The sequence below is a fragment of the Marmota marmota genome, unplaced genomic scaffold (genome assembly GCF_001458135.2).
Source record: "Marmota marmota marmota unplaced genomic scaffold, marMar, whole genome shotgun sequence".
Classification (NCBI taxonomy): Eukaryota; Metazoa; Chordata; class Mammalia; order Rodentia; family Sciuridae; genus Marmota; species Marmota marmota.
In genome coordinates, this window is record NW_025999853.1 from 12,651,188 (window position 1) to 12,663,516 (window position 12,329).

The window sequence follows — 12,329 nt, forward strand, 5'->3', positions numbered from 1 at the left end:
CATTTATCACTATGTGTACTTTTGATAAATGCCATTCTAACTGGAATGAAGATGAATTCTCACTTGATTTGCCTTTCCCTGATTGCTAGAGTTGATAGAAATTTTTTTCATATATTTGTTGGCCATTTGTATTTCTTCCTTTGAGAAGTGTCTGTTTAGTTCTTTTGCCCATTTATTAATTGGGCTATTTATTTTTGAGTGTTAAGTGTTTTGAGTTCTTTATAGATTCTGGATATTAATGCCCTATCTGAGGAGCAGGTGGCAAAGATCTCCCACTCTGTGGGATCTGTTCTTCTTTCCTTTGCTGTGCAGAAGCTTTTTAATTAGAGGTTGATGTTGTCTCAATTATTGATTCTTGGTTTTATTTCTGTGCTTTAGGAGTCTTGTTAAAGAGGTTAATTTATGAGCCAATATGTTGGAGTGTTGGGCCTACATTTTCTTCTAGCAGTTGCAGAGTTTCTGGTCTAATTTCTAAGTCTGATCCATTTTGAGTTGACTTTTGTGCAGGGTGAAAGATAGAGGTCACTTTTCATTCTTCTACCTATGGATGTCCAGTTTTCTCAGCACCATTCCAATAGAATTCCTTGATCAAGTAAATTTGAGGTATGAGAGTGAAAGAGGAATCAAAGATGACTCTAAAATTTTGTAGCATGAGCAAGTGGAAAGATGGAGTTGCCATCACTGAGCTGGAGAAGGATGATATGCGACTTTACAGGGCACTATTCATTTTGATATTGCACATGAAGAGCATACTAAGGTTCAAATGTCTCCTCCAAATTCATTTGTTGGAAACTTCATCCCTGATGTAAAGGTTTTGAGAAGTAGGGCATTTAAGAGATGATTAAATCATGAAGGCTGTGTCCTTATAAATGGATTTATGCTATTATTGAAGACTTTGGGTTAGTTGTCTTGGAAGTGGGTTCCTGATGGAAGGATAAGTTTCACTCTTTTCTTTCCCACCGTGCATGGGTTTGTGCTGTTTTACCCCTTTGCCTTTTACCATGGGATGATGTGGCATCCTTGACCTTGGACTTCCTGGCCTCCAGAACTGCAATAAATAAACATTCTTTATAAATTACCAACTCTCAGGTGTTCTGTTATGGCAGCACAAAATGGACTAAGGATATAAGTGAGGAAGAGGCAGGACGCCATTCACAGACTCTCTGTGATGGTGGTGCCCCTTGGAATTGTGCAACATGGCAGCCCTGCATGTGGAGCAGTATTCTGGAGGGATGATCAGAATTCCAGTTTTGGGTGTGTTAAGGCTGAGACATGGAAGAGTCTATTAGATATGACCTCCTCATATGAGTACTCATTGTGTATGTCAAGTACAGTACTGGATACTGGAGACACAGTGATGAACAAAGATCTCAAGGAACTTTCATTTTGGTGGAGGAGACACTTTTCAATAATCAAAGGATAACACAAAAATGTAAAATTACAGCTTTGACAGTTACCAAGAAGATAATGCAGAGGGAAGGGCATCTTAAATAGATAGAATTGGATGTGCAAAGGTTATAGGAACTGAGGAAATGTGGTAAATAGAGGGTTTGAAAGAAGGCTGAAGTAGGTTGAGGAAGGGGGGGGAGGGAGGGAGGAAGATCATAGGAGGGACAAAGATAAGGCTGAAGGGAGGAGGATGATGCTGGGTCTCCCAGGCTGTGTTAAGGACTTTTTTGGGGCCTCTTATTCATATCTACCTACCTACCTACCTGCCTATCATCTCTCTATCCATCCACTTACCTATTTACTATTTTTAGGGTTTGTTGAAGTATAATTTACATATAGCAGAATTCACTCATGTTAGGTGTGCCATTCTATGAATTTTGGCCATAATCAGGATATAGATTATTTCCTTTGCTCCATCCTTTCCATCACAAAGTTGGCTTATCCCTTGGAAGTCATTTACCTTCCTGCATCCCCAGAGAACCAACTGACCTGATATCCATTTCCAGAATGTCATATTAATGGAATTGTATAGTCTGGGACTTTTGAATATGGCTTCTGTCACTTAGTGTAATGCTTTTGAGAGTCATTCATGATGTTTTTTTTTTTTAATTGTTGATTAATATTCTATTTTATGGATGTTTATTTGTTTATCCATTTACTAGTTGATGGACTTTTGTGTTGTCTTCAGTTTTCTGATTATTAAAAATATAGATATATAAATATAAAACCTGAGTATGCAGATTTTTTCATGAATCTATGCCTTCATAGGATCAGCTTTGTTGGGTTTTAGGGTAAACATGTTTATCTTTGTGAGAAACTGCCACAATGTTTTCCTAAGTGACTGTAACATTTTGATCCTCCAAAAAATACATGAGAAATCTTATTATTCCACTTCTTTGCAAGTACTTGGCATTTGTGTCAGTCAGCTTTCCATTACCATAACAGATGTCTGAGATAAATCAACTTATGAGGAGGAAAGGTTTACTTTGACTCACAGTTTCTGAGGTTTCAGTTCATGGTCCCACTGCCTTTGAAACAATGCAATATGGTGAGACTGTGTGGAAGAGGAAGCTGTTTACCTTATGGGGGCCAGGAAGCAAAGAGAGAGAAGAGGACATATTCCCAATGACCAAACTATCTTCCATTTGGCTCAACCTTCTAAAGATTCCACTACCTCCCAATAGGGCCCAACCTTTTTTTTTTTTTCCCCCACAACATCTTTTATTTTTTTTATTTTATGTGGTATTGAGGATCGAACCCAGCACCCCGCGCCTGCCAGGGTTACCGCTTGAGCCACATCCCCAGCCCAGGGCCCAGCCTTTAACATACCATAGCAGTGTTGTGTGTTGTAAGGTAAGTGTTTTTTTTTTTTTTTAAATTAGGACTTTTTTTTTTTTTTTTTAAAGAGAGAGTGAGAGAGACAGAGAGAGAGAATTTTTTAAAAATATTTATTTATTTAAGTTTTCGGCGGACACAACATCTTTGTATGTGGTGCTGAGGATCAAACCCGGGCCGCACGCATGCAGGCGAGCTTGCTACCGCTTGAGCCACATCCCCAGCCCTTGAATTAGGACTTCTTACTCTACTAGATGTGTAGCAACATCTCATTGAAATCTTAATTGCCTTTCCCCAGTGGTTAAGGATCTTATCATTTTTTTTTTTTTTTCCTTTTTTGGTGGCAGTGCTGTAGATTGAACCCAGGGCCTTGTGCATGCAAGGCAAACTCTCTACCAACTGAGCTATATCCCCAACCCTTTGAACATTCTTTTTTTCATGGATTCACTTGAGCATTCAAATCTTTTGCCCGCTTAGAAAATTGAGTTGTTTTCTTATTATTGAGTTTTGAAAGTATAAAAAATATTCTGACTACCAGACTTTTCACCATATATATTTTGCAAATATTTTCTCTGAAGTTGTGTCTTTCATTCTCTTAAAGGACTTTAATTTTCTTTTTTGGCTACTGGGAATTGAACTCAGGGGTACCCAACCACTGAGCAACATCCCCAGCCCTATTTTGTATTTTATTCAGAGACAGGGTCTCGCTGAGTTGCTTAGTGCCTTGCTTTTGCTGAGGTGGGCTTTGAACTCGCAGTCCTCCTGCCTCAGTCTCCTGAGCCACTGGGATTACGGGCAGGCATGCACCACCATACCTGGAAGGACTTCAATTTTTACTCTAAGAGTAATGAGAAATGATGAGAAAGTTTTAAATGGACAATTCAAGACCTGTTTTATCTTTTTCTTTCTTGTGTTTCTTTTTTTTCCCCCCTCTATTATTCTTTTTTCTTCAACTTAACCTTTGAACATAAAGAAAACAAGAACTTAGCTCAGGGCATTAACTTTTTCTTCCCTTCCCTCTTCCCCATAACTGAATAAAAGCTAAAATTGTTCTTGGGTAGTTTTTGGATTCTATAAATATTCATTCACAGAAACATTATTTATATATATTAAGGCCAAAATTACCCACACCATTTTAGCCCTCTATAAACATTTAAAGGTGAATGTTTATGATTTAGGCCTGAAGGACAAATTTAGATGAGTACATGATTAAATTATTAAAGTGGGGGGGGAATAAACTATTGGAGATGCTCATACTTCAATATTGCCTAACCTAATTTTTTTTTAAGCAGTAGTTTAAAGTTAAAACTAAGAGGCAAAAAATCTGTTTTCCTCCCATTCAATCAGTACTTCAGTCTTTTATTTTCCTCTTTATTGAAAAAACAAAAATCAACATTATTGATTTATCCTTTGTGTCAGGCATGAACCTAGGCATTGAGGAGTGGGTGGGCATACGAAAGAAAAAAGATAAAAGAATAAGACTTTCTTTTGGCCCTTGAGGAACTCAAATTTCATAGGGGAGTTGGACCCTTTACATGGTAGTTACATTATGTTAAGTGCCGTGGTGGAGGCATAGCTAATGCTTATTGAGAGCCTATTAGGTACAAGGCTCTGTTTTTTTAATAAAAAAATATGTATATTTAGTTGTAGATAGACACAATACCTTTATTTTGTTTATTTTTATGTGGTACTGAAGATCGAACCCATGCCTTACATGTGCCAGACAAGTGCTCTACAATTGAAACACAGCCCCAGTCTCCAAGTCTCTGTTTTAAGAGCATTACACAATATTGACCTTTCAATTATTATTAATCCTATGAGCTTGATATAATAATTCTCTCTTTTACAATGAGGAAACTGAGGCACAGGAAGATTAAGGCTACAAAGCTAGAAAGCCAAAGAATGTTTGTATATGCAAAGCACCACGGGATTACAGAGATGGAAAGGCTGGGATGGTTGAAGTCCTGCTTTCCAGCAGGGCCTTCAAAGAAGGATGAACTTTAAAGGAGAAGGGGGAAAAATTCTCCAGCATTCAGAGAAGAGGGAAACATGAGTGTAAAGGCTCAGAGCTTATGAAACTGTATGTGGGCATTTAGGAAATGGCAAGTAGAGGAGCTTCTGTGATCAGGGCGCCAGGAGTCAGGAAACTTTATAATGCATAGTTGGGTATAGTTAAAAATTCCAGAGTGGGCTGGGGCTGGGGTGTAGCTCAGTGGTAGAACAATTGCCTGGCATGCTGAGGCCCTGAGTTTAATTTCAGCACACATACCCCACAAATCCCAGACTTGAGGAGCAGGCAGGTACCTTAACAGATCTTTTTGACACTTTCATTATGCAAATAAGGAAACTGAGACCCAGACAGCTCCAATGATGATAACAAAATGCTTATGGCCTAGAAGATCTCCTCGCTTTGCTCTGTTGCTACAACCTACAGGCTCAGTGATTAGGTGTCTCTGGAGGTCTCCAGGGTATCAGGTCTTGGCGTTGCTTCTCTATTCCTAAACCGGGCTAAGTTTCCTCCTTTTTGAGGCATCCACCTGCTGGTCATTGGCTCTGAGCCAATAGCCTCCCTGTTCCAGACTTTTTCCTGTCTTGCAGATTGCTTGCAGACCTGTCTGGGTAAGTAGCTGTGCTCATCTGTCTGGCCCTGTCAAGCCCTTGCTCCACCCAGAGGATCAGAGGTGCTGGTGACTCACAGTACCCATAGCCCCGTGGAGACTGTCTTTAGGCTGTTGGGAAGGACAAATTTATTTTGCCTCTGGGGGTGGGATGCAATAGTTTCTTTCTCCTTGTTGCCTTTACCTGTTTCCTCTTCTAAATGCAACGGCAACAGGAAAATTCATGCTTTTATTCCCGCTTCAAATACCAGACTGAGATCTGGTATGCAAGTTGTTGCTCTTTTAGGAAAAAAGCTTCCTGTAGCAGTTTTGAAATATATCATCCTAACTGTGAAGGACTTGTGATTGGAAAGTTTTGTTATCAGGATTTACAGGTAAAAATGAAACTTAGAAACCTAGTAAATGAAAAAGAAAAAAAAAAAGTACAAAATAGCATGCTGAGTCCTATTTTCCTGTGTGTTTATCAATCCTGAAAGTCTGGAGAGAAATAAGTGAAAGCAAAAATAGCTGCATCCCTGTTAGAATCTGTTGAATTGTCCTTTTTGCTTTTCTACATTTTCTGATTTCTCTACCATGGGCTTATGTTATTCTTGAACTCAGAAAAGCAAATAATAAAAATATTTTTTATAGTTACTAATATTAGGCAAAACAGTCCCCAGGCACACCTGTGATGCTCTTCCCTAGCCCTGTGTTGCCTATTCTAATATACTCTGGTTTTTGTTAGCGACAAAGATTGCATAATTTTGCGGCTTCATTTGTTTATTTCTAGTTCCTTAAGGCAGGGGAGGGACACACTCGACTCCAGTAAAACAGGGCGGGCAGCCTTTTCCCCTTGTCTCTTTGTCTGCAGGCCCCTGGGTTCCGGGTCTTTTGTTGTTCTAAGCACGGACTTCGATTGGAGATTTAAAGAAAAACAAGAGCGGGCCCTCCACGCGCCCTCTGGTGTCGCAATGAGGTATAGCACCAGACAAACCCAACAAAGATCACAGCCATTTTCACAAGGCGCCCTCCCCATCTGGTGACAGCCGGAGAGGGAATGTGGGGAATCTTAGAAGAAATCACACACCGACAGGCATGGCAGGCTGGGTCTTTGAAACTTAATCAGGGCCTGCAAGTATGAGTACTCCTTTTTTTTTTTCCAAACATTAAAATCAGCAACTGGACTGCAAGCATTTAAAAACATACTTATAACTGTAAATCAGGGAGTTTCTCAAAAGCATTTGGTGCAGGGGCCGGTTATCTTTTTATTTTTTAGTTTTTAAATTTTTTATAAATTATTTATTTATTCTAATTTGTTATACACGATGGCAGAATGCAATTCATTACCTATTTCACATATAGAGCACACTTTCTCAAGCCACTGATTGTACACAAAGTATTTTCACCCAGTTATCTTGATAAAGTGGAGGAAAGGCTCTGAAGGCATTAGCATTTTAATCCCTCTGGGGACAGTCTCCAGTTCCCCAGACTCACTCAAATTGGCCTCCTTGATCCCACCTGACTCTTTTACCTATCTATACTGACTGCCTAATTCTGGCATCAATATCAATTAGTGCTTTGGATAATTCTCAAATAAATTAGGTGAAAAGGTAGATAGGTTTAATTTGACTGCCAGTAATGATTTTTACAACTTGGAGCTTTATCAGTAAGAGTTGATAGTGAAGGCACCCTTTGTTTACAGTGTATGCCATTGTATTGTGTTTTCCATCAAAGTATGTTTCATCCAATTACATTTCCACTAAAATAAATAAATAAATAGACAACAGTTTCAGGCTGAATGATTGATAGGACCCCAGGTATTGTAGTTTTGTTTGGATAAGTGACTGATGTTCACAGAATAAAATTCAGAAATATTAGAAAGTATTACAGACAAAAAGTCTGTCTCCCATTTCTACTCACAACCACAGGCTCTCGAGTGTTGTCAGGATTGGTCTCACTGTTCAACAAGGTCATCCAGGGCTCTGAGTTCTTCTCTTTCTTCTCTGCAACCTTGTTGACTCTTGTTTTTCGTGATTGCGGGAGAGCTGCTGTGGGCTTCACGGTCACTTTCAAGGTTGAAGCATGAGGGAAAAGTCAGCTCCAGCCAACTTTCCTTTTGGATATTCTGGCTTTAACAGGAAGAAATCCTTCCCAGAAGAATTCTGGCAGTAGTTTCTCTGTTTCATTAGCCACTATGGGGTAACAAGGAAACTGGGAAAGTACTAGCCAAATAAATGGGAGTGGATAGAAATTCAGATTTTTTTTTTTTATATTCTAGTGTTCTGTGTTGTTTTTAAGAACTGAAAAAATTTTTTAAATATTTATTTTTTAGTTTTAGGTGGACACAATATCTTCATTTTTACATTTACGAGGTGCCAAGGATAGAACCCAGTGCCCTGTGCATGCTAGGCAAGCACTCTACCACTGAGCCACAACCCCGGCCCCACAACTGAAATCATTTAATACTCCCCGCTCCTTATTTTCAGCAATGATGTTTTAATCATTTTTATGTTAAGAGATATGCCCAGAGAATTATATACTGCACTACAATTTCAAATCAAAGTTGTATGTGCTTTGAAGGCAATCTGACCACATCCTTCCTCTCTTTCTAATCCTTCCAAGGCATCTTATTATTGGTTTAATTCCAACTTCCCTCATTATTAAAGGGGTTGAGCATCTTTGCATGATTATCTGTCATATGTATCTTCTCTCGGGTTAATTTCTCTTCCAGACTTCCCTAGTGGAATCACTCTAGAATGGAAGGACGTCCTTCAGAACAGCCACGGAGGCAGTTTTGATGTCATTATTATTGTAGGATTGAAGCCAGATTTAAAAATAGGTAGTTAGTGTAGCTAGGTAAATCCCATCTGAAAGCTAGTCTTAATAAACAAAACGGAGTCCAAAAAGAAAAGGAGTCTGATCTGAGCCTGGGTAATCAGAACTACACCTGGGAGATTGAAATATTAATGTCCCCAAAGCTTCGGCAAATTCTAAAGAACTGTTAATGAAGCAGCTCCCAGCAAATAGGGAGGTGCTCATCAAACCACCCTAGGCCCTTCTTGCCTGGATCACTCCTTCCCTGCCACATCCCTACCTGTTTTCCACCTTTCACCTTTTCACCTGCATCCCCCTTCACATTCAGGATAGAAGGAAATAAGCAAAATAAAGGACAGAAATGTAGAAGGATAAAAGAAGACCTTAGATATAAAAGGGGTAAGACCTCCCCATCCCACAGATTCTGCCTTTCGGATCCCCTTCTTCCTCTGGGGGGAAGTCTTCTCTGCGATCCTTTAATAAAACCTTTTGCTTTCTGCTCTTTGCCTCCGCGTGCTTCTCTGGTGTTAGACTTCAGCATTTGGGGAAGCAAGTGTAATGCCAGATTCGTGGGACCCCCAATAAACCTCCAGGAGCTGAATCTGATGCCATCACAAAAGAGTCTTTATTGCAAACTCGAGCCTGGACTCACAATCGTTCCTGATGCAGTGCTCCAGAGGAGTGAGTCCTAGTCCTTAGTTCAGAGAAGATTTATAGTTTTTTGGGGGATACTCTATGCGTCACAACATCACACAGCAAATCATTTCATACCGCGGGAAAATCAAACAACTCTTAACATTGATTAGCACATTCACTGGCGGGGGAACAAGTTGGGTAAGGGTGATTTGTTAGTTCAAGTGGTGGATACATTTGAACTGATTGGTTTAGGCCTCGAGGAGTTGCAAGAGTGTATATAATAAACTGCAGGGTTGCCTAATCATGATATCAATCAAGGTCACCTGGCATTCAGATATTTTCCCTGTCTCATGCTGATTGGTGGTTGCTAGGGGGTTGCTATGGGTCCTCACCTAGCCTAACTGAGTCAGGGACACCTGGCACCACGGATCTCTCCAGTTATTTACAGACAATCAACTCAGCAGGGAGGCTCTGTGGGTTTGCCTCTGGACAGGCCTTGAGGTTTCTCAAAAATGGAGTCACACAGTTTCCCACAAGGACTTCGTCACAGTAACTGGCGGTATCAGGATTACGAAGGGAGACCATATTTCCCAGTTTGCCTGGGACAATCATGGTTTGTGCCCGTTTGTATTACAGTATGCACTTTCAAATGTGTCTCAATTTGGATGAAAAATTATGTGAATCATTTATTATATGAAATAGACATCAAAAATATCATGGTTGCCCTTTTACTCTGGCATCTCAACCTGTAGGAACCAGATTGTCATGAAGGATAGAATTTGATCCGGCTTCCTTCGCTGGCAGATAGGGCCCAGAACAGTGCCTAGCACACAGAAAGTGCTTAATAAATATAAACGACTCAATACATAAAATCCATTGCTTGGGACTTGGCACACTGCCACCTGAGCAACTGGATTCTGTTAGCAAGGAATCTAGAGGATTGATTCTGGGGTACACAACTCCTGGCTTCTGCCAAAACATGCATTTTAGATTTTGATAGATACTGTCAAGTTGTTCTCCACAGGGGCTGAGCCAGTTTGCACTCCCACCAGCAATATGTGAGAGCATCTGTTTTTCTAACCTTCATCCACATGGTGTTATCAAAAATTTTATCTGTGCCAATCTGGTGGTTTAATTTGGATTTCTCATTGTGGAGAAGATTGAGCATATTTTCATATGTTTAAGAGCCATTTGAAACTTCTTTCCTGAGAACTTGTCTGTTCATATCCTTTGCCCATTTTTTTTTTGAGTGAATTATTGGTCTTTTTCTTATCAGTTTGTGGAAATGCAAATAGTTGTTTCCAGTTTTTCATGTCTTTTGGGTTTATTTGTGGTGGTGTCACTAAGCAGAATTTAAAAAAATGTATCCATGTTTAACTACTTTTATAGCTTTTATATTTTGTATCATGCTTAGAAATACTTTATCTACTCATGGATTTTAAAATAGTTCTCTCATATTTTCCTTTTTTATTTTTAGGCTTTCAATTCTCACTATAAATCTTGATCCATATGAAATTTATTTTGGTATAACAATCTAATAGAGTTTAATAAACATTCCATCATTTTTCCCACTTATGAAAACTCCAGTGGGTTCCTGATTTTCAGAGACCGTTCACTATGAAACTCTTAACATTCTGAAGGTCTAAAGAATGGAACTTAAAGACAAAGCAGCTAGAAGAAAATTTTAATTTGTAGCTTCATGTCTTACAATTTCTAATTTTATAATATTATCTTTTGTAAGCATTTATGTGTTAAGTATAATATATACAGAAGACTGTATAAAAATACACAGAGTTGAAAGAATAATGGTAAAGGCTGGGATAGAGCTCAATGGCAAAGCGTCTGCTTTGCATTCTCAAAGCCCTGGATTCGACCCCCAGTTCCAAAAAAAGAAAAAAAAAAAAGAAAGAATAATGGTAAAACAAACACTTGCTTACTTGTTACCAGGAAATCATTGCCAGTAACTTGGAAGTCTTCCATGTGCTCCACTTCAATCATGTTCTCCATCCTTTCTTCAAGTCAGTATGCTGACTTCTTTGATAATTATTCCTTGCTTTGCTTTATACTTTTCATACATATACATATCTGTGAATACTACTTTGTATATATTTGACAGCTGAATGACAAGCCCAACTACTATAGTAGACTCTCAAAAGAGAAGTTGCATGAATCTCTGGATCAAGCTTGATGTTAATGTTCTTGTGAGAGTTCAAGAGCCCCTTGTGGGAATCCAGAGATCAGGGTGCAGAGTGAGTTCTGGGAAACACAGGATATACTGTGTGTCTCAGATGGGACATCGGGGAGGTCTGAAGTTTGGGTTAGACAAGTGCAGAAGTATAGTCAAAGAGTAGGCAGCCTCCCGCTGCTTCCAAAGTTTCTATGGTTTCTCTCTTTCAGGAGAAAATCAAGCAGATCTCTTCTTTGGGGTAAAGTAATTTCCCCAGTTCATCCAGACAACAGTTTATGTTGAGAGTGTTGGTTTTCTTTCATCACATGACAAATCACCACAAATCTGGCATTTTAAAACAGCACGTTTATTATTTCCCAGTTTCCTCGGGTCACTCTTTTGCTCAGGATCTCATAAGCTGGAAATGATCGTAGGTTGATTGGATCCCCAGCTGGAGGCTCAACTAAGCAACAGTCCATTTCCAAGCTACCTCAAGTTTTTGGAATTCATTTCCTTGGCAGTCAGAGGGGACTGCTCTTGGTAGTTGAGGCTGCTCTCAAGTGCACCCTCCACTTGATGGAGAATTTCCCTTTTGCTTAGAATCTCTCAGGCTTCCATTTCTTCTACTGGCCAGAGAAATGCTGTGTCTAAAGGGCTCAAGTGATTAGTTCAGACCTATTTGGATAATCTCCTATTTTTATAGTCAACTGTTTAGTCAATTTAATTATACCTGCAAAATTCCCCTTTGCCCTATAAGGTAATCATGGGAGTAATGTTTGGGGTGGAGATTTTTTAGAGACCCTTTTAGAATCCTGCCTAATGCAGCAAGGACAGCAGAGACTTCATTGGCAGGACAAGCCCAGATAGTATCTAGGACAGACCCAATTGTGCCTGCTGTCTTCATGTTGAGAAGACAGTCCATTGGTAAAGGATATCTTGGACATAGTTCTTTTGATGTGTCTGTGTTCTGCATCACACATCTCCAATATGGATGGATTGTCCTCTGTATTTGACTCATAGCTGTCATGCTAGAACCAGTTTTTAAAATTCTCTTTCTGAGAATCCCATTAATCTCTCTCCCATTGGATTGTCTCTTTCTTGCATCACATTTCTTCCCCTTTACTTTTATTTCTTTATTATTTTTTAAAAAATATTTTTTACTTTTTAGGTGAACACAATATCGTTATTTTATTTTTATGTGGTGCTGAGGATCGAACTCCATGCCCCATACATGCTAGGTGAGCACTCCACCACTGAGTCACAACCCCAGCCCCCTCTTTACTTCTAATTCTTAACCTTTCTTGCTTTATATATTTGGTGTAGCCAAGCCT